Source organism: Nomascus leucogenys, chromosome 17, assembly GCF_006542625.1.
Source record: "Nomascus leucogenys isolate Asia chromosome 17, Asia_NLE_v1, whole genome shotgun sequence".
Classification (NCBI taxonomy): domain Eukaryota; kingdom Metazoa; phylum Chordata; class Mammalia; order Primates; family Hylobatidae; genus Nomascus; species Nomascus leucogenys.
The window spans coordinates 81,805,209-81,827,427 of record NC_044397.1 but is presented as its reverse complement, the minus strand read 5'-3'; the positions used below and the strand labels follow the sequence as shown (position 1 = coordinate 81,827,427).

The 22,219-nt window shown below is 42.1% G+C and overlaps 1 protein-coding gene and 1 non-coding gene across 3 annotated transcripts in view; one reads left to right on the top strand and one right to left on the bottom strand.

The window, feature by feature from the left end:
* Positions 1-22,219, bottom strand: part of IGF2BP3 (insulin like growth factor 2 mRNA binding protein 3) — a 159,974-nt gene that overhangs the window by 65,262 nt on the left and 72,493 nt on the right. The window lies entirely within an intron of this gene.
* On the top strand, positions 21,390-21,460 carry LOC115831065. Its single transcript, XR_004026612.1, has one exon. It is a non-coding gene; the product is annotated as a small nucleolar RNA SNORD65 (small nucleolar RNA).

Genomic DNA, 22,219 nt, shown 5'->3' with positions numbered 1-22,219 from the left:
CCTCTGCCCGGCCACCCTGTCTGGGAAGAAGTGAGGAGCTCCTCTGCCCGGCCACCCCGTCTGGGAAGAAGTGAGGAGCGCCTCTGCCCAGCCGCCCCGTCTGGGAAGTGAGGAGCGCCTCTGCCCGGCCGCCCCGTCTGGGAAGTGAGGAGCGCCTCTGCCCGGCCGCCCCGTCTGGGAGGTGAGGAGTATGTCAGCCTGGCCGCCCATCGTCTGGGAGGTGAGGAGCGCCTCTGCCCGGCCGCCCATCGTCTGGGAAGCAAGGAGCGCCTCTGCCCGGCCGCCCCGTCTGGGAAGTGAGGAGTGCCTCTGCCCGGCCGCCCCGTCTGGGATGTGGGGAGTGCCTCTGCCCAGCCGCCCCATCTGGGAGGTCTACCACGGAGGCCAGAAGCAATGTGGGGGCTGGACGTGGTGGCTCACGCCTGTAGTCCCAGCACTCTGGGAGGCCGAGGCGGGTTGATCACTTGAGGCTAGGAGTTCGAGACCAGCCTGGCCAACATGGCGAAACATATGAAAAATACAACAGACAAACCAACCAACCAACCCAGCGACAACAAAACAGGTCTACCCTGGAGTCATACTCTAATTTTTTCTATTTTCCTCCCTTTCTGATCCTTTATCCCACTTTCTTATTCTTCCTCTTCCTTCTCCTCCTTCTTTGTCAAATAGAGGATTGAGTTATTATCATTGATCCATACAAAGTCCCTCTCTTATTTATTTTAATTCCCACCCCCCATTTCTATTCCCCGTCTTCCCATGTGCAACCTTCCTAATATGTTTGATATGCATCTTTTTGTTTGTATGTATTTTTAGAAAACGTTTGTTTTGTGTGCAAAAAAAAAATTAATAATAATAATAAAATGCTGTTTTCCCATTAAACAAAAAAAAGAATACCAGAATACATGAAAACACATGATTTGGTAAAACTGACTAAAATACACAAATAATTTTGGGAAAACACAGCAGCTCCACTTGCAAAAGGGCAAAGGAATCACAGCTAACAGATGCTAATATCAACATACAGCACTAACAAGGGATCTCTGGAAGAAGTCTTAAACTCTGCTGGGAGGAGTGTTACTTGAGATATTTCTCAAAATAAATTTAGCAATTAAAAAAAGCCTTGAGGCCAGGCGCACGCCTGTAATCCCAGCACTTTGAGACGCCAAGGCAGGCAGATCACCTGAGGTCCGGAGTTCGGGGCCAGCCTGGGCAACATGGTGAAACCCCATCTCTACTAAAAGTACAAAAGTTAGCCGGGCATGATGGCGGGCACTTGTAATCCCAGCTTCTCAGGTAGCTGAGGCAGGAGAATGGCTTGAACCTGGAAGGCAAAACTTGCAGTGAGCCAAGATCACACCACTGCACTTTAGCCTGGGCAACAGAGTAAGGCTCCATCTCCCAAAAAAAAAAAAAAAAGAAAGAAAGAAAGAAAGAAAGAGCCTTGAGGCTGGGCACGGTGGCTCACACCTATAATCCCAACACTTTGGGAGGCCGAGGCAGGTGGATCACTTGAGTCCAGCAATTCAAGACCATTTTGGGCAACATGGCAAGACCCCATCTCTACAAAAAATTACCTAGGAATGGTGGTGCATGCCTGTAGTCCCAGCTACATGAGAGGCTGAGGCAGGAGGATGGCTTGGCCCAGAAGGTGGAGGCTGCAATGAGCCAAGATCAGCCTGGGCAACACAGTGAAACCCCATCTCAAAGACCAAAATTAACTAATTAAATAAATAAAAAAGCCTTGAAGGCCGGGCGCGGTGGCTCACGCTTGTAATCCCAGCACTTTGGGAGGCCGAGGCGGGTGGATCACGAGGTCAGGAGATCGAGACCACGGTGAAACCCCGTCTCTACTAAAAAAATACAAAAAAAAAAAATTAGCCATTATAAACTTAAGGAGTCCAATTACATAATGCTTATGACAAAATTAAAAAAAAAACTGTGCTAAAAAGAAAAGAACAAAAAAATAAAACCTTTGTGCTTCAAAGAACACTATCAAGAAAGTGCAAAGACATAGATAATGGGAGAAAATATTTGCAAATCATATATCTGATAAGGGACTTATATCTAGAATATACAAAGAACTCTTATAACTCAACACTAAAAGGCCAAATAACCCATTTTTTATGCACAGAGGAAGTGAACAGACATTTCCTCAAAGAAGATATACAGATGACTAATAAGCACATGAAACAATGCCCGACATCATTCATCAGTAGGGTAACAGAAATCAAACTAAAGTGACTTATTTCTTCACACCCACTAGGATGGCTATAATTGAAAAGACAAATAATAACAAGTGTTTAGGCAAAGGATATAGAGAAACCAGAACCCTCAGACATTGTTGGTGGGAATGTAAAATGGTGCAGCCTCTTTGGAAAACTGTCTGGTTGTTCTTCAAAAAGTTACCATATGATCCAGCAATTCCATTCCTGGGTATACACTCAAAAGAACTGAAATTCTATGTTTACACAAAAACATGTACACCAGTGTTCAGAGCAGCATCATTCAACTGAAACAACCTAAATGTCCATCAACTGATGGATGGATAAACAGTAAGTGGTATATTCACACAATAATTATTACCCAGCCATAAAAAGGAATAAAGTACCTACTAAAATCTGGCTGCACCTTGAAAATATTATGCTAAGTGAAGGAAGCCAGACATAAAAGGCCACATAGTATATGATTCCTTTTATATTAAATGTCCATAACAGGCAAATCTAGAGACTCAGAAAGTAGATCAGTGGTTTCTAGGGCCTGGGACGAGACTGGAAGATAGGAGGGGCAAGTGACTGTTAATGGCTATAGGGTTACTTTTGGGAGTAATTAAAATGTCTTAAGATTAGTGGTGATACTTCCAAACCTTTAGAATATACTAAAAACCACTGAATTGTATGCTTCAGAAAGGTGAATTTTATGACATCAAATATAGTTCGATTTTTTTTTAAAATTAAAAGTGTTTAAAACAGGATATAAATTATACATCCAAGACCCAACCACGTTGAAAAATGTGTAATCATTAAACTGAACTATTAGTCATGGAATAATGTTGCCATTGGGAGAAAGACTTTTTCTTTTCACTTTTCAAGTTTTCTACAAGGAGTATATAATTTTAGAATCAGGAAGAAAATGAAAACAAACATCAAATCTGAATTATATTGGCCTTTAGATGGTTTCCAAAAAAAAAAAAAAAATGCCAGGAAAATAGACATTTCTCGTTTTTTTTTTTTTTTTTTTTTTTTTTTTTGAGACAGAGTCTCGCTCTGTCTCCCAGGCTGGAGTGCAGTGGTGTCATCTTGGCTCACTGTAACCTCTGCCTCCCAAGTTCAAGCAATTCTCCTGCCTCAGCCTCCTAAGAAGCTGGGATTACGGGCGTGCACCACCATGTCAGGCTAATTTTTGCCTTTTTTTTTTTTTTTTTTGAGACAGAGTCTCACTCTGTCACCAGGCTGGAGTGCAGTGGCATGATCTTGGCTTACTGCCACCTCCGCCTCCTGGGTTCAAGCCATTCTCCTGCCTCAGCCTCCCGAGTAGCTGGGACTACAGGTGCATGCCACCATGCCCAGCTAATTTTTGTATTTTTAGTAGAGACGGGGTTTCACCATGTTGACCAGGATGGTCTCCATCTCTTGACCTCGTGATTCACCCACCATGGCCTCCCAAAGTGCTGGGATTACAGGTGTGAGCCACCGTGCCTGGCCTTCTCTTCTATTCGTAAGGCTCCCCCGGGAGAGTACTGGAGAAATACAATTGAATGAGCAGAGCCAAATGTATGAATTATTTGGAGACCAGGCAGAGGAAAAAAAGATGCTTACCACACCAACTCATTGTGGCATATTGAACACACTGCTAGGACAAGGTCAGAGTTCTATGGTAGAGAGCAGACTAGTGGAGTCCCACCCTCCATTAGCATTTGTTTCCTATGATGGACATGTGTTTCATAGTAAGTTCAGCTGCTTTTGAACAATGGGTGGGCAAATTATCAGTGTTACAAATGTCCTTGAAATTCTCTCCTTCTGAAATTTATTGGTGGGGTGGAGCAGGTAGTTCTACAAGGCAAACCAAGGTTTCCCCACACCCAGTGTTGCTCTGTTTCAGCTAGTGTGTATTCAAGATAAAGGCATTTTTTGATCCCAGCCATGTTCTCTTATATCTGCTGTACTTAAAAAACTGCTTAAGTCCACAAGTACTGCTTTTGGTCCAAAATTCTATTAATCCAACTTTTCACTCAGATCCTACCCCTCAGATGTGATCCCACTTCATGTTGTTTAGAAAAGATTTGGGTACCAATTTGGATAGCACCTAGTATGAACTGGGACTAGAAGCAGGCATTCTCAAGTAATTTTAAAGGTTTTAATGAGTAACAGGGGTCCATTAATAATCAAGGAGAAGTTATGGTTGTCAGAAGACAGTTTAGTTAACTGCAAATCTTTTAGGAAATCAATTCTACAAAACAGTCAATTGCCCTCACAGAAGGTCTATTCACCAACCAAGTTCACCTGGAGTTTAAAGATATTACAAAACAAAATCTCAATTTTCTAGTCTTCAAACTGCTCCTCCCCATGTGCCTGCTTCTGTCCTCAACAGCAGGATTCCCAGAGTTGTGTCTGCAACTCGCCACTCCCAGTCCATACTTGGTTTGAAACCTATATGCTCTTATAGCTTGTATTTGGTCCCTACAAAATCTACATCCATGCATTGGCAATACATGGGGCAATTCCGTACATCTCTTATTGTTAACAAGTGAAGTCTTACACAGGTGCACTTGAGAGGTCAAGCCATGGTCAGCTAACTGGTGAGGGGTCAGGGGATGCAGAGAATTTGAATGTCAACTTCTAAGATGGGTTGGGAAAGTCTTAACTTGGTAATGTCTTTAAATATAAAAAGGCTATTTCAAAATTAATGTTCAGCCATGAATACAAAAGAATACCCACTGCATTGTGAATTTTGAGGTAAAAACCGTGGAGACTGCCCGCTATGCTTTTTTTTTTTTTTTTTTTTTTTTTTTTTTTTTTTTTTGAGATGGAGTCTCGCTCTGTCGCCCAGGCTGGAGTACAGTGGCACGATCTCAGCTCACTACAACCTCTGCCTCCCGGGTTCACGCCATTCTCCTGCCTCAGCCTCGTGAGTACTGGGACTATAAGTCCCTGCCACCACACCCAGCTAATTTTTTGTATTTTTTAGTAGAGACGGGGTTTCACTGTGCTAGCCAGGATGGTCTCGATCTCCTGACCTCATGATCCACCCGCTTCGGCCTCCCAAAGTGCTGGGATTACAGGCATGAGCCACTGTGCCCGGCCTACTGCCCACCATGCTTCTTGGGCGATGAGTGGCATCCACGCAATTTAATATGGTTCAAGACTGTCATACATTACTCTCATCCACTCCCAACTGATTCCCTACTAACTACCTTTAAACTAGAACACACTATGTCTTCTTACTTCAGGGACACAATCCCTGATCACCCCAGTGTTAGTTAACTCCCTGTACTGGGATGAATAGCACTCTTTAAAAATTCACCAGTACCTGTGAATATAGCTCTAAATCCAATGACTAATATCCTTTTAAGAGGGAAATTTGGACAGACACACACAGGGAGAACACAACATGACTACAAAGGCAGAGACTGGGAGCAGAGACGCAGCTACAAGCCAAGGAACAGAAAAGATTGGGCACAGCCACCAGAGGCTAGGAGGAAGGCTTGCCAGCACCCGATGGCAGACTTCTGGTTTCCAGAACTTCGTTTTAAGCTTCCCAGTTTGTGGAAATTAGTTACAGCAGCCCTGATAAATTAATACATCTCTCTCCCATCCTCCACAGTAAGCACCCACCTCCAACCTAACCCAGAGGCTTGTCTTTACTTTGGAAGGCCATTCACTTGTCCATGTCTAAATTAGGCTCAACTTCACGGCTGTTATCTAGAACAGGCCCTAGCCCAGAGCTATAGACTGTGAGATTCCAACACGGCCATTGGAGAAATCCCTCCTCCCAGCAGTCTCTATATGCACGCAGTAATCAGCAACCAAACACACTGGATTCTTCACACACATTATTCCACTTAGTCATCTGAACAACCTTCAAAGGCAGATATTAACCCTGTTTTCAAGATGCAAAAATTGAGTTTCAAAGAGGAAAGGCCACATGCCCAGGGGGACAGGAAATACGTGAAGGGTCAGGATTTGAACCCACACCATGTGACTCTAAAGTCAGTGCTCAATAGGCTACACCTGTTTCTCAAAAAGTCACCACCTTGTATGGAAAATGATTCTTCAAAAGCTCTTCATACCAGCAAGCGCGGAAAGTTGATAAATTTTGAAGCTGGTTGACAGGTACATGAGGATTTATTATATACTCTCTACTTGTATATGCTTATATGTTCATTAAAGTGATGGCTGATTTTAAAATTTTAAGTTAAATTTAAATTTTTTTTTTTTTTTAGATGGAGTCTCACTATGTCACCCAGGCTGGAGTGCAGTGGCATGACCTCAGCTCACTGCAACCTCCACCTCCCAGGTTCAAACAATTCTCCTGCCTCAGCCTCCTGAGTAGCTGGAATTACAGGCATGTACCACCACGCCCAGCTAATTTTTGTATTTTTAGTAGAGATGGGGTTTTGCTGTGTCGGCAAGGCTGGTCTCCAACTCCAGACCTCAAATGATCCACCCACCTCGGCCTCCCAAACTGCTGGGATTACAGGCTTGAGCCAATGCACCCGGCCTTAAAACTTAATTTTTAACGTCAAAGTCCAAAGTTTAAAATTAACAATAATCACTGGGCAAAGATGTAACATTTGCACTGTTCATTAAAACGTCACTATGTGACCTGGTGCAGTGGCTCACACCTATAATCCCAGCACCTTGGGAGGCCGAGGCAGGAGAATCACTCTAGCTCAGGAGACTAGCCTGGGCAATATAGGAAGACCCCATCTTTACAAAAAAATAAATTAGCCAGGTGTGGACCCCTGTGGTCCCAGCTATTCAGGAGGCTGAGGTGGGAGGATCACTTGAGCCCAGGAGGTTGAGGCTGCAGTGAGCCGTGATTGCAGCACTGTACTCCTGCCTGGGCAACAGAGACCCTGTTTTAAAAAAACAAAAAAACAAAAAACTTCACTATGTAATGGGCACTACACAGGTTATTATCTCTAAATACAACAAAACAGGTTAGCAGAATACAACTCCTGCATCTTTCAGAAAACACTGTGGTTTGAGTAAATGAAATTTGATCTTACCAGGTTTATTTTTTTTCTAAGATAAAGTTTCCTAGGATTTCAACTGTATCGTAAGAGAAATATTCTCTCATTGTTTAACATATTTTATAGACAGAAGCAGTAACATTGCTAAAAACAAATTCAAGCACTACATCTGTTAGAATTTTAATCATGACCAAAAGTTCAGCTAAATACAAATCCACTTATATCACAATCAGTGCATCATCTGCCATCTCAGTATCCTCCTACCATTAATTTTTATCCAATTGCTATATGCCTTATGGTAAAACAAAAATGGCCTTGCCCATTAGTGACACCTCAGACAAGTAAGTATAAAGATCAAAATTCTAGAACCCCATAACAAACTCAATACTTAAGCAAGGCTGGGTGTGGTAGCTCATGTCTGTAAATCCCAGTGCTTTGAGAGGCCAACGCAGGGGTAGGGGGGTAAAGGAGGGTAGAGATTTGCTGGAGCCTGGGAATTTCAGACCATCCTAGGCAATACAGAAAAACCTAGCTCTACCAAAAAAAAAAAAAAAAAAAAAAAAAAATCAATCATCTAGGTGCAGTGGCTTGCACCTACAGATGCAGCTTCTTGGGAGGCTGAGGCAGGAGGATCATTTGAGCCCAGGAAATAGAGGTGGCAGTGAGCTATGATGGCGCCATTGCACTCCAGCCTGGGTGACAGAGCAAGAATGTCTCAAAACAAACACACCTAAGCAAAGCCATGTGTGGAAACAATATAACTACATAGATTATTTTGATAAACTAGTCTTTAATACTAATTATTCAAATACGGTGAATAGTGATGGAAGTGTAGCACAAAAATCAGGACACATCTGATGGGATTTAGATGTTTACATGCAGGCTAACAAGCAAGTATATGAATAACTTTTACAAGTCAATAATAAAGACAAATAATCCATTAACAGATTGGAAAAATGTCTACTCAGATTATTTGTCTAAGAAGATATACTACAAATGCTCAATAAACACATGAAAAGATGCTTGATATCATTAGTCATCAGGGAAATGCAAACGAAAACCACAAGAGGATACCACTTTACACCCAGTAGGCTATAATCAAAAAGTCAGACCATACCAAGTGTTTGCAAAGAAAATGAAGAGATTAGAACCATCTTATACCGCTGGCAAGAATGTAAAATGGTGCAGCCACTTTGGATAACAGTCTGCCAATTTCTCAAAATGTTAAACACAAAGTTACTATGTGACTCTGCAATTGAATTCCTAGAAACATACCCAAGAAAAATGAAAACACATGTTCACACAAGAAATTGTACACTAATGTACATAGAAGCATTACTATAGTCAAAAAGTGGAAACAACCAAAATGTCCATGGACTGACGAATGGATAAACAACGTGGTATATTTATGCAGTGGAGTATTACTCAGCAATAAAAAGAATGAAGTCTGGAGCCAGGCGCGGTGGCTCACGCCTGTAATCCCAGCACTTTGGGAGGCCGAGGCGGGCAGATCACGAGGTCAGGAGATCGAGACCATCCTGGCTAACACGGTGAGACCCCGTCTCTACTAAAAATACAAAAATTTAGTCGGGCGTGCTGGCGGGTGCCTGTAGTCCCAGCTACTCGGGAGGCTGAGGCAGGACAATGGCGTGAACCTGGGAGGAGGAGGTTGCAGTGAGCCGAGATCACGCCACTGCACTCCAGCCTGGGCGACAGAGCAAGACTCCATCTCAACAACAACAACAAAAAGAATAAAGTCTGGATACAGGCAACAACATTGAAGAACCTTATAAACACTTTCCTAAGTGAAAGAAGCCAGACACAAAAGACCACATATTATATGACTGCATTTACATGAAATGCCCAGAATACGGAAATATAGAAAGATCAGCAGATGCTTAGGACTAAGTGGGGTGGGGTGATGGGGATTCAGTGGGGGGAAAGAACAGGAGAGCAATATCTGAAGGGTGCAGAATTTGAGGTGATAAAAATATTCTAAAATTAATTGTGGTAGTATGTATTTGTGAATACACTAAAAACCACTGAATTGTACACTTCAAATGGGTGAATTGTATGGTATATAAATTGTATCTCAAAGCAGTTTAACAAAGTCCTATTTATGAGACTGGAAACAATTTATACAACCCAAACAAAAGATATATTAGTCTTTTCCAATTATGCAGCCCTTTAAAAAGAACCGCCATAAATGGATCTTTATAAAACACCTGGTAGGCACTGGGTGAGGTGGCTCATACCTGTAATCCCAGCACTTTGGGAGGCAGAGGCAGGCAGGTTACTTGAACCCAGGAGTTCAAGACCAGCCTGGGCAACATGGCTAAACCCCGTCTCTACAAAAAATATAAAAATTAGCTGGGTGTGGTGGTGCATGCCTGTGGTTCCACCTACTCAGGAGGTGGAGGTGGGAGGATCACTTGAGCCTCAGAGGCAAAGGTTGTAGTGAGCCAAGATCATAACACTGTACTCCAGCCTGGGTGACAGAGTGAGACTCTATCTCAAAACAAAACAAAGAAATCCTACCTGGTAGGTTAGGTGTATTAAATTAATTTTCAACTTACAATATTTTCAACTTATAATGGGATTATCAGGACCATAACCCCATTATAAGTTGATAAGCCATCTGTAAAATCAAACATTAATGCCTTTCTTATGGAAATTAAATTTTGGCAGTAACCAAATAGTATCTGGGAGTTTCTCTTTATCGAAGTGTTTCAATTAATAAATGAAAGAATAATAGAATTGGAAAATGACCTTTTTGCCTCCCTTTATGAAATAATGGAGCTCGCAAATCTATGGCTGCTAACATTACAAAAAGAGAAAACCAACTATGTACTTCCTGACAGAAGTCTATACTACCATCTATGAAGTATTCTTGCTTAAAGAGAAAGAGGGGAACTGGAAGGGAGGGAGAAAGAAAGTGAATCTGAATATGCCCAGATCTACTGTGGTTCTCAATCTTGGCAGCACAGTACAATCACCTGAGGAGCTAAAAATACTGATGCCTGGATCCTAAGACTAGAAATTCAAATTAGTATGAGACATAACCTGGACATTAGAATTTTTAAAATTTAAGGTTGAGATCACTGCTCTAAATCTAACCACCAATTCACAAGAATCCAGAAGACTCAGGAACAGGAACATGTACTGTACTTCAAGGATGAAGTCAGCCAACCTAAACATGACAGGATAAGAGTTTCTTCAGCCAATGGGGTAGGGGGTAGGGGGTAGGGGGTAGGGGGTAGGGGGTAGGGGGTAGGGGGTAGGGGGTAGGGGGTAGATAAAAAAAGGAATGGGAACCTAAAAGTCAAGAGTCTTAAATCAACTAACTGCAAAATATAAACCTCATTTGGATTCCCCGTACCGCCCATCTTTTTTTTTTTTTTTTTTTTTTTTTAAGAAAGAGAGACAGGGTCTCGCCACATTGCCCAAAGCTGGTCTCAAATGCCTGGGCTGAAGCAGCTGTCTTGCCTCAGCTTCCCAAAGCGCTGGGATTACGGCGTGAGCCACCATGTCCAGCCTATTTGGATCCTAATACAATTTTTCAAATGTGAACCAACTAAGATATCTGAACAGACTTCATGGTTTATGAGAATTTTTTATATGTGATGATATTGATTTTTTAAAGCCTATATCTTTTAGAGATACATGCTGAAATAATTTCTAATGAAATTACTTATCTAAAATTTATTTCAAATTATCTGATAGAGAGAGGTGGGATAGATATAGAGAAAATGAGATTGGCCTTAAGCTGATAATTGAAGTTAGGGGATAGGTACAGGGGGAGATTTATTATACTATTCTCTCTACATTTGTAAATGCTTAAAAATTATCCATTTCATAAAGTTTTTAAAATGTGAAATACTGGCCAGGCGTGCTGGCTCACACCTCTAATCCCAGCCCTTTGGGAGGCCAAGGCGGATGGAGTGCCTGAGCCATTGTCCAATAAAAGGAACCAAAGCTCCTTAGACAAATAGCTATTTCAAGGACTGAAGCAGGAATTCTACAAGATAATCCTGAAATATCTTGTAATGCCAGAAAGTACGCACTCAAAAAGGAAAAACCAATCGCAACCAAGCAACAAAAAACCACCACACACAGAAACACACAATGATGGAGTGACCAAAGGGACACAGGAGCCCCCAACAGCCAAAGCTGGAACACCAGAACAGCAAAATAGCTGAAGTAGTATTAGACTATAGCCCAGAGTACAAAATAAATATCCACAAGCCAAATGACTGAACAAATAGGGAAGATTGAACAGCTCTCCAAGGAGAGAAATTCCAAATAATTTATGTAGACGGTCCACCCTCAAGGAGATACAGCGTAATTCTCCACTCCTTAAGTGTAGGCTGTGCAAAGTATTGGCAGGGAGGGGTGGTGGTGCAAACTAACATATACTGTTTCATCCAGGTGATCAAGGTTAACATCAGTGGGCTGGGCATGGTGGCTCACACCCACAATCCCAGCACTTTGGAGGCCAAGGCAAGTGGATCACCTGAGGTCAGGAGTTCGAGACCAGCCTGGTCAATATGGTGAAACCCCATCTCTCCTAAAAATACAAAAATTAAACAGGCATGGTGGCAAGCACCTGTAATCCCAGCTACTGGGGACGCTGAGGCAGGAGAATTGCTTGAACCTGGGAGGTGGAGGTTGCAGTGAGTCGAGATCATGTCACTGCACTCCTGCCTGGCAACACAGCAAGACTCCGTCAAAAAAAAAAAAGAAAGAAAAAGGAAGGAAGGAAGGAAGGTATGTAGGCAGGTTGGTTAACATCAACATCAGTGGTAAGTCATATTGATTGTATGTGCTCTTGATAAAATGAGAATGACATTTTATCTGAAGTCTTCCTCCTAGAAAGTCCATAAACCCAGTCTAATAATGGGAAAAACTTCACACAAGTTCCAACTGAGGGTCATTTGACAAAATACCTGATCAATATTCCTGAAAACTGTCCAGATCATCAATAAGAAGGAGAGTTTAAGAAACTGCCACAGTCAGTCAAGAGGAGCCTAAGGAAACATGACAATGAAATAGTGTCCCAGACAGGATCATGGAACAGATAAAGGATATTAGGTAAGAACTAAGGAAATCTGAGTAACAATATGGAATTTGGTTTACTATAAACCATGAAATAATAATTTGGTTCTTTAATTGTGACAAATGTGCCATACTCAAGTATTATGTTAATAACAGAGAAGACTGGGTCTAGGGTGTGTGGGAACTCTACACTATCTGTAGTAAACCTATGGCTATTCTACAATTTGTTTCAAATTATCTGATTTAAATTATCTGATTTTAAAAAAGGAACAAAGCAATGATAACCTGCTACAATACCCATGAACATTGAGAGCATTATACTAAGCAAAAGAAGCCACTAGGTATGTGAATATCTCAATAAAGTTATTATAAACACACACACATACTCACACAATGAGATACTACACACCTATGGCAAGGATGCAGAGACATTTTAGAATGGCTAAAATTAAACCACCAAGTGTTGTCAGGGACTGGACCTGCTGGTGAGAATATAAAGTGGCACAACTACTGTGGAAAAGTTTAGAATTTTTTTTTTTTTCTGAGACGGAGTCTCGCTCTGTCGCCCAGGCTGGATGGAGTGCAGTGGTGTGATCTCGGCTCACTGCAAGCTCCGCCTCCCGGGTTCACACCATTCTCCTGCCTCAGCCTCCCGAGTAGCTGGGACTACAGGTGCCCGCCACCACGCCTGGCTAATTTTTTGTTTTAGTAGAGACGGGGTTTCACCGTGTTAGCCGGGATGGTCTCAATCTCCTGACCTCAAGATCCGCCCGCCTCGGCCTCCCAACGTGCTGGGATTACAGGCTTGAGCCACTGTGCCCGGCCTAGAATTTTTTAAAAACATTAAATATATGATCCTGTTATTCCACCCCTGTGTATGTGCCTGAGAGAAATGAATATAACAGGAAGAAAAACTTTCTCCTTTATCAACTTAGGTTCAGTAATTGAGGGCCTACGTATTCAACTGACAATGCACAGATGAACAGGAGAAAAAAACCAAAACTTTTTCATATGCTTATGGAAGTGCACAAAAGCAGTATTCTAAACAGCTAAAAAAGGGAGTTTACAAACTCAATTAAGTGAGGAAAAAGGATATGGGAGAAGAGGCTTCTATGGGAAAAAAAATGGGTTTCAAGGGGAATAGGAGATAAATTTTGTGGTAATATTTGTTTATGCAGATGAGAGTGGTCTTCTCCATCTTTTTTTTTTTTTTTTTTTTTTTTTCCAGGCCAAGAACATTCCCAGTGAGAGGGGATTTTTAGCAGCCTCATTCCCAGAAGTTTCTGCCTTTAGTTAAAGTAAGGAATTTCTGATTAGGCTTCTTTCTGCATCTGTTGAATCTCAAATGTCTGTAGTTTAAAATAATCTTCATACTATCTCTGGAGGTTACAAGTGGGTCCTCACAAAAGCAAACATCCATATAGAGATCTACACATAAATGTTCACAGCACCTTTACCTGTAGTAGTTAAAAACTGGAAACAGCCCAAATGTTCATCAACAGGTAAACAAGTAAATTGTAGTATATCTACACAACAAACCACTACTCAGCTATGAAAGGGAATGAGCTATTGACTCACGCATCATAGGTAAATCTTAATGGTTTCACATGTGTACATGTATGTTAAAACTTATCAAAATGTGCACTTTAAAGATGCGTTTATGTCCATCATACTTCAATAAAGCTGTTTTTTAAAAGGACCTACTAATTCGACGATTTAAGTTGTTATAAATCAGAACCAAAGTGAGAATTATTCCCTTTTTTTTTTTTTTTTTAAATTGAGACAGAGTCTCACTCTGTTGCCCAGGCTGGAGTGCAGTGGCACTATCTCAGTTCACTACAACCTCCATCTCCCAGGTTCAAGTGATTCTCCTGCCTCAGCCTCCCGAGTAGGTGGGATTACAGGCACATGCCACTACACCCGCCCAATTTTTGTATTTTTTAGTACAGAAGGGGTTTCACCATATTGGCCAGGCTGTTCTCAAACTCATGCATGACCTGGTGATCCGCCCACCTCAGCCTCCCAAAGTGCTGGGATTTACAGGGGTGAGCCACCATACCCCACTAACTCCCAGTGTTTAATGTGTGAAAAGGCTTAAGGTTTAAGTGAGAAAAAAGCAGGAAATTACATGCAATATATTCAGTACTTTTTTTTTTTTTAAATTACAAGACTACACAGATGGGAAAAAGAAATTGGATGATAAATCTTTAATCAACACATTGTAACTGTTTGCCCAAAAAGTGTGAAGAATATCAGACATACACAGTTGGAGAAAAGAAGCCATGAATAGAACTGAGAGTCAAAAATAAATGGTCAGGCTGGGTGTGGTAGCTCATGCTCATAATACCAGCACTTTGGGAGACCAAGTCAGGAGGATCCCTTGAGGTCAAGAGTTCAAGACCAGCCTGGGCAACATAGCGAGATCCCGTCTGTAAAAAAAAAAAAAAAAAAAAAATTAGCTGGGCGTGGTGGTACCCATCTGTAGTCCCAGCTACTTGGGAGACTGGAAGGTCAAGGCTGCAGTGAGCCATGATTGAGCCAGTACACTCCAGCCTGGGCAACAGAGTGAGACCGTCTCTAAAATACACACACACACACCCCCTTGGACTATTGGTCAAAGATAGGCAAATATGCCAAGTGAAATAATGATGCTAGTTTTTGCAGACAAAATTGGCTAATATTTTGAATTATGTTAACATGAAGTATGATAGGCAAATATGCCAAGTGAAATAATGGTGCTAGTTTTTGCAGACAAAATTGGCTAATATTTTGAATTATGTTAGCATGAAGTATGCTGGGGAGGATATGGAAAAACAATGTCTTGTCCATTAGTGGGGGAAGTATAAAACAACATAGAATTTCTATAAAAGTTTTGTTAATATCAAATAGCCTAAAAATTCACTCTGATCTAATTCAATTTGTGTGTATACCTGCATAGAAGTATGAAAGGTAATATGCCAAGATATTTTTGAACTTTACTTTCCAAATTTTATTCAATGAGCCTGTATTACTTATAATGGGGAAGAAGTATATTTAAGTCATTCTTTAACTGAGGCTTGTGAAAAGAAAAAAAAATCAGTTTGAAACCAAAATACCAACTAAACAAGCGTAGATCTGTCCGTTGACTGACCAAGACAAGAATACAAATGAAGCCACTGAGCTACAGGAAAGCAAAGAGTGCCGCTAGATTAGGGTAAACCACCAGAGCTCTGTTAAGAGTAGCTGGTGGGAAGATTCAGAGAGCAGGGCAACCCCACTCCAGGACCTCCCACTCTGGCACATGAATGAAATCCCTCACATGCCAGCTAGAATTAAATACAAAACCTGTAACAGCACAACCACCTTTACCCCCTTTTCTCCCTCTTCATAGCTTGTGTATAGGCAGCACAGGAATGCCAAGACCACAACTGTACAGCACACAACTTTCATTTTTGAAAAGACAGCTAAAAACGTTACAGCTGTTTTTGTCACCTTGGATTTATTGTTGCTTTTTTTTTTTTTTTTTTTTTTTTTTGAGACAGAGTCTCGCTCTGTTGCCCAGGCTGGGGTGCAGTGGCATGATCTCGGCTCAATGCAACGTCCGCCTCCTGGGTTCAAGCAATTCTCCTGCCTCAGCCTCCTGAGTGGCTGGGATCACAGGCACCCGCCACCACGCCAGCTAATTTTTTGTATTTTTAGTAGAGACGGGGTTTAGCCATGTTAGCCAGGGTAGTCTTGAACGCCTGGCCTCAAGTGATCTGCCCGTCTTGGCCTCCCAAAGTGCTGGGATTACAGGCGTGAGCCACCGCGCCCAGCTTTTTTTTTTTTTTTTTTTTTTTTTTTTTAAGACAGATTCTTACTCTGTCACCCAGGCTAGAGTGCAGTGGCACGATCTTGGCTCACTGCAACCTCCACCCCCTGGGTTCAAGCGATTCTTGTGCCTCAGCCTCCTGAGTAGCTGGGATTACAGGCGCGTGCCACCACACCCAGCTAATTTTTATATTTTTAGTAGAGACGGGGTTTAGCCACGTTTGCCAGGCTGGTCTCGAATTCCTGACCTCAAATGATCTGCCTGCCTCAGCCTCCCAAAGTGCTGAGATTACAGGTGTGAGCCACTGTGCCCGGACTTGTCATTGCCTTTTAAAATCTCAGTTGTATGGTTACTGACATAGCCGCAACCCATCCATGACACTCTCGCTTTCCAGGTGTGCAAGGACAGCTTTAACAGCTGTAATGGGTTTAGACACTCAGACTTTCTGATCTATTCCTGGAAGCCAGTGCTGATTAATTTTTAACTTCTTTGGAACTAAGCCCCAAAAAAGACATGAAACTAGGACTTATATTACAATGACTAAGGTACTACAGACATCTACTTAGAATCAAGTATCACCAAAGAAAGGCAGAATAACCTGAGAAATGTTTCATCCAAAAGACTGCAAATGAAAAAGTCTTATTAAAATGATAAAAAGCACTGATCACTGTCTGTAGACAGGCCCAGTACACACCCTAGTTGAATAATTTGTAACACAGAAGGTAGAATGGCAAGATCAAAATGAGTAAGAACTTGAGACAAGGAGAACATTCACTTGTTTTTACGAGTGAACGTTCATGAACCACTACTTTTAGGCCTTACTCTTCAATGCATTTAGTTCAAGAAACAATAAGTAAATTGCTAAGCATCTGAAACAAAACTGAAAATTGAACAACCCAGCAAGTCTCATTATTAGCTCTTCTAGGATATTAATGACATAAAAGATAATGCACCCAGATTAAAACGCACAATACTGGTATCACCTGCTACACACCCTAACCAACATAGCTAACCTACAGAAAGTATTTAAGTAAGTGGTAAAGGAGAGACTGCTCTTCTCTGCATTCACAAATGTTGTAAACTGATGGCCAGTACTGCCCACAGTATGGCAGACATGGCCAAAATGAGGGCAGAACCATCAGTCCCTTCCTCACTAACCCTGATGAACCAAGACTTCCTCAAGCTTAGCTAAGCCTCAAATGAGAAAGGCAACACTTTCTGCCAACATGTCAGAGTGCTGGATAGCACAAAGGCTGACCTCAAGAAAAGGCTGATTCAGTAAGTAGTGCTGTCACAAATGGAAAACCATTTGGAGGAAAAAAAAAAAAAAAGACAAGGACAGCTAATCATTCCATATATACATACATACACACACACACACACACACACACACACATATGCACATATATACACACATATATATACACACACACACAAAATATACAACTATTAATGATAGTTACCTCTGAATGGTAGGATTTTAAGTCCTTTTTTCTGTGTTCTAAAGTGAACACACTTTTTTTTGTTTGTTTGTTTTTGGAAACAGGGTCTTGCTGCTCTGTCACCCAGGCCACAGTACGATGGCATGATCAGGGCTCACTGCAGCTTCGATCTCCCAGGCTCAAGGGATACTCCCACCTCAGCCTCCCAAGTAGCTGGGATTATAGACGTGGGCCACCACGCCTGGCAAATTATTGTACTTTTTTTAAGAGATGGGGTTTTATCATGTTGCCCAGGCTGATCTTGAACTCTTGGGCTCAAGAAATCCTCCCACCTTGGCCTCCCAAAGTGCTGCGATTACAGGCATGAGCCACTGTGCCAAAAACATTTCTAATTTAAAAAATTAAAGTGAGTGGCACATAACTCCCAGTGGCTATAAGGTGGCCACTGGTCAATTTCTTAGGAGTTCCTAGAGGACACTCTGATATCTGACTTCCTTAGGGGACACTCAGCAAGTCTCATTAGCTTCCTTGGAATTAACCCACCTTTGCTTCTGTGATCAAAGAGAACTTGCTTTCATCCAACTCAAGACGTCTTCTGCCCGCTGGAGTGGCCTTCCAGAAGGACCCTTTCCCTGCAGAACTGTGCTATCACCTCACCAATGATCACCCAGAATGGTCCTTCATGCTAGTACCAGGCAACATGGTTAAATCAGACACCTCGTTCACAAAAGCCTCCCTCCCACACATACCTTGTAACATGTAAATCAATAATAAGTTATTATTAATAACTAAAAGCTAGTTCAATCGTAATCAATGATCATCTCGTGCCTAAGGAATATGGGCATGTGATCTTCTATTCACTGAACAAATGTCAACGAATGTCAAGGACAGCTAAGATTCCGCCCTGCAATAAGCACAGTTTAGACCTGTATCGAGTACTATGCTCAATTCTGAACCCTACTCTAAGGGACTCAGAAACCGTGCCCCCAAAGGGAAACAGGCTGAGAGGGGTCAGTGGAGGGGAATCTGGGAGGGACAGATGAGTGGTCTGGAGAGTTTCTCAGACGATAGACCATTTGAATGTGCTCTCTTCACACATTGGGAGAATTTTTATATTCTCAAAGGAGCTAAAATAAACATGGAAGTTGAAATGAATAGGCTCTTAAAAGATCATCTAGCCCAAGGGGGGCAATCATGTTCACTTTGCATGCCAACTGCAAACAACTGGTTGTGATTATCCACAGCCTGTGTGAGAAGGATTCTGCGGCCAAATCTAGGATCAGTGAGAAGAGTCTCTCCTTGAGAGTCCCTCCTGCTGCGGAAGGAAGGAGGCTGAACAAGTACCGTGGATTCCCAGCAGTGATCTTCACCAATGGACTGGATACTTAAGAGGCCAGTCGAGTTATTAGGGGGTACACAAATCCATAATGCTTTCAAGACTTTCTGATAAGGCAAATAAACAGTAATTCCTACACTTGTGTATACCATAATCTTTTAGACAGGTATAGGGGTTGTGTGATTAAAAAAAATTATTAGTGTTACAGGTTTCTAAAGGTAATCTAGTTCACACAACAAGGTCTTTCAGCTACAGACACACCTGCACGACTTAAAAAATCTACTTCCCAAAATGATAAAGCTATTTATAATCAACAAGACTTTTTAAAATATCTACTTTGGGAGGCCAAGGCAAGCTAAGTGTATGAGCCCAGGAGTTGGAGACCGGCCTGAACAACATGGCGAAACCCTGTCTCTATAAAAAATACAAAATTTAGCCAGGTGTGGTGGCACGTACCTGTAGCCCCAGCTACTCGGGAAGCTGAGGTAGCAGGATCATTTCAGCCTGGAAGATCGAGGCTGCAGTGAGCTGTGATCATGCCACTGTACTCCAGCCTGGGTGACAGAGGGAGACCCTGTCTCCCCTGCCCCTACCCTCCCCCAAAACAACAACGAACCATGAGAGAAAAATAAAGCCAGGAAAAATTAAGATTGAAAATAAATTGGTATGAAGTTAGTGGTGAAGTTAAATATTCTAAAAATATATAGCAGAGGTGACCCTTAAACTCAGTAGCAGACAACACCAAGGCAAACACAGTCAGTGAGAAATTATGCAGGCTCCATCATGCGTGCTACAAAGCTGTCTCTGGTAGCCAAGGGAAGCATACAAGCAAAGGTCCTCTTTTTAAACATTAATTAAACAGCACGTCAGAATAGAATTCCTACCATACAGAAACAAAGCTGTGACAAAAGAAAGGTTTGCTTGTGTTTAGTTAAGCAAGAAAGAAATTAACACGATGAAGCCATGTCCTTTATGGGAAAGATACCATGTAAATTATCTGAAGTCAGAAATATTTGTTCAGCTGGGCAACTTCAAGTAGTGGTAAACAATACTGGAATACTGGAAGTGCACAGAACATGCTCAGAACTGATGGGCATCAGATTTGCTGAGAAAGGAGAACATGGAGTAATGATGGGTGTAAGCTCAGAGGAGCTTAGCATTAATCTACCCTAATGAGGCTGGCATCTGGGGGCACAGCCTGCTCAATTTCACAGCCATAAGGAGCAGCCCTCACTGATGCTTCTGACTTCTTTGTGACTCATTTTTTCAACACTAAAGTCTGAGGTTTTCCTTAAAATTTTTTTAATAAGAAATTAAACTTCCCCCAAAATAGAAAGCTGAATATTATGATCAACTACTATTAGAAAGCCTAACCAAAACAACCTGAACTACTTAAAACAAGTAACCAGATCAAGATAAAACACCCGCAATATACCGTCCAAAACATCTGATCCCTGCTAGTGAAGGGCCAACACAGCTGGTGCCAAGATTTCCATTTGCCGCCACCAAAAAATAAAAAAATAACACAAAGAAACAAAAAAAGAAAACAATTTTTTAACAACTTCAGTGATTTCTGCATCAATAAAACTCAATGACCTCGGGCCAAGTGCAGTGGCTGACACCTATAATCCCAGCACTTTGGGAGGCTGAGGCAGGAGGATAGCTTGAACCCAGGAATTTGAGACCAGCCTGGGCAATATGGTGAGACCCCATCTCTACCACCCCCCCACAAAAAAAAAGAAAAACAATTAACTGAAAAACCAACAGGGCAGACACAGTGGCTCACACCTGTAATCCCAGCATTTTGGGAGGCTGTGGCAGGAGAATCACTTGAGGTCAGGAGTTCGTGACCAGCCTGGCCAACATGGTAAAACCCTGTCTCTACTAAAAATACAACAATTAGCTGGGCGTGGTGGCAGGTACCTGTAATCCCAGCTACTCAGGAGGCTGAGGCAGGAGAACTGCTTGAACCTGGGAGGCAGAGGTTGCAGTGAGCCGAGATCACTGCACTCCAGCCTGGGCAACAGAGCGAGACTCCATCTCAAAAAAAGAAGAAAATAACAAAAATACAAACCTCAATGACCCGAGACAACAAATTTATGTCCTATTTTCTTATACCCACCCCCCTACCCCACCCCTACACAAAAAAATCCAGTGAGTTATTTTTTTTTTTTAACCCAATAACCCATTACAGAGTTGAAAAAATTCCCAACCAATACCCTTTCAGTGAGTGAATACTGACCAGCAAGTCCACGCCAGCCATTGTTCTGGGTCTTTGATAACATGGGAGGACAGAGCCCTACCCACCTTAGCTCTGGTGGGAGAAATAGACACAAGTCAGAAGACAATTAAATATAAAGAGCTGGCTTGGGGGTGGGGGCAGGGAGGGGTGCACACCTATAGCCCCAGCACTTTGGGAGGCAAAGGAGGGAGGATCGCTTTAGCCCAGGAGTTTGATGCAGCAGTCAGCTATGATCTCACCACTGCACTGGGCGACAGAGAAGACTCTGACTTCTGAAATATGTACTTACACACACACACACACACACACACACACACACACAGTGCTAAGTCAAATAATGAAATCACCCAAAATAGCTGGAATTACTGGCAGATTGTGTAGCAATAAACCTAGTTTTCTGAGGAAAAAAAAAATACATGAGAGAATGCAAGCCTACACGTTAAGTGCTACCATAGTGTTAAGTATGGGAGAAATACAGGAGAGATGTCTAATCCAAGTGTGGTAGGAATGATGTCTAAATTGAGGGCTAAATAATTGGTGAGAATCAAGAAAGATGGAAAGGATCCAGAACAAAGTAAGACTGTTGGGGGGAAAAAAAAGAGCAAATGGATTCTTGGCAAAGAAAACATATGCAAAAAGTCCTGAAGCTAAGAGAAGGATGGGGTTGAGGAAGTAAAGTACTTCACAGTACTGGAGCATACAGCATGTGAATTTCAGCCAAAGGACAAATGCCTCCAAGAAAAGTTAATTCACAGTGCAGCAGGGCGAGGCACTTGTCTTGTTTGCTGGTTCTCACATTGACTCTGAAAGGACTTTTTTTGTTAATCCCATTTTCACAGATGGGAAAGGGACTCTGTGTGGTTGTCACTTTTATCCAAAGTCTCAGAGCCAGTAAGAAGCTGCCCTCAAAGTCCCTACACCCTGTCTTTCCATTCGACCATTCTGGGGTTCAGACCCAGAAACCCCATACCTCTGCCTTATATTTTAATGAAAAGTATGTCTCCAGGTTTATGCGGAGAATAACCAAGACCTCAGAAACATTTAGTGAAAATCAGAGCTAGGAGGAATCTGTTTTTTTGCGAGTCCAGAGAAGCTGACTTGGATAAGACATCAAAGTTGTCTTGTGCAGCAAATTCTCCTCCGGCACATAGTAGGCACTCTG